Genomic DNA, 1567 nt, shown 5'->3' with positions numbered 1-1567 from the left:
AACAAACAATAAATAAATAAAATGTCTCAGTAATGCGTCCCCTAAATTACATTAAATCTGTGTTGATTTACATATGTCACCCTAAAGCCTACTGTATCATATTTGACAGGCTAAGTGTTTTGTTATCTGAAATATAATTACTACTTTTTTTTTTCTTTTTTTTAAGTAAAAAGCCTTTTAATAGCCTATAATTTTAAAATTGTCCACCTTCAGCTCTTGGTGTTGTAGGTGTCTTTTTGCTGTAAAATTGTTTAAAGATAAATTTAGTAAATTTAGGTATAAAATAATTTTACATTGTTATTAATATTTCAAAATGACAACTTAGGTTAAGGCTACTTGATTATTAATTTCAGTATCAGATGTTAAAATCATATTTTTGTGTAAAGTTCAGTATTTCTCAGTTATGTACTGTGTTATGTTTTTCCTCTGACAATTACTACAGAGCTTTGATCATAATACATAGCATATTAATATCTTAAGACATATTATTGTGAGATATAGAGTAACAACTCATATGCATGAAGATCTCGATTTACATAACAAGCTATCAGAATTTCATTTGGCCATATAAATAAAAAAATCTGCAATAAATGGCATATTCTTGTTCAGTTTGGGCCTCTGAATAAAACTGGTGTTTTTCCTCCTTGAATATGAGTTCCATATTCTCATATCGTACTACATTAGCCATAAAAGACAAGAAAAATGTATTTTTATTTTTCGTCTAAAGGTTCAATAATCAGTTCCGTTTCAATCAATTCAATCTTTCTGACTATTATTTCATATATCAGGCTTTAGAGGCTTAATACATATTCTGTTGAGTAATTACGTTATAAAAAAAACAAAAAAAAACATCCTAATGCCCTATGCTTTATTGTCCACTGAAGCTAAAATATTCTGACTCGTATGCAAAGCCTCAGGTCCGGACTATTTTTGGACAGGTGGGCTGCAGCTTCAGGCTTTAGTTCATCTTTTTTATCTTTGAAATGTTGCCTACCTCACCCTGAATCTAAACGCATGAGTTCAGAGCAGTTTGTCTGGCCTCAGTGAAAGGTGAGATACAGAGAGAATCTATCGAAACATATTTTTAAAATAAAGCAAACTCTGAGGGACTAGCTCTAATCTCACTCCTTAAAGTAACAATTTCTTATTTTTTAGAGTGAAAAACACCATTTATCAGTCACATTTCTTTTTGAGTAATAGTCCTTAAAACAGATTTTGTGTCTGTGAATATTTTTGTGTTGGCCTACAGTTTGCACAAGCGTAACTAAGTAAGTATAGATACACACTCCCACATAATATGGACTACAATATGTATTTGTAAAATAATTTGAATAAGTGATCAGAAACATTTCAAGGCTGAACGAACTGTTTCTCATCCAAAAATAATGAATTTGAAGGCGTCATATTTATTATTTATGAATAGGACGAATCCTAATATACATGTCAATTATTTTCATGATGAGAGATGAATAATTTAGGCTATATTTTATAACAGACCACTGGTCAATGTGTTGTTCATGGCTACAAATGAATGATCTGGATTTAATTGTGCTTCCACTGGAGGCAA

This window comes from Carassius auratus, unplaced genomic scaffold (assembly GCF_003368295.1).
Source record: "Carassius auratus strain Wakin unplaced genomic scaffold, ASM336829v1 scaf_tig00013485, whole genome shotgun sequence".
In the NCBI taxonomy this organism is placed as follows: domain Eukaryota; kingdom Metazoa; phylum Chordata; class Actinopteri; order Cypriniformes; family Cyprinidae; genus Carassius; species Carassius auratus.
This window is presented reverse-complemented; position numbering follows the sequence as displayed.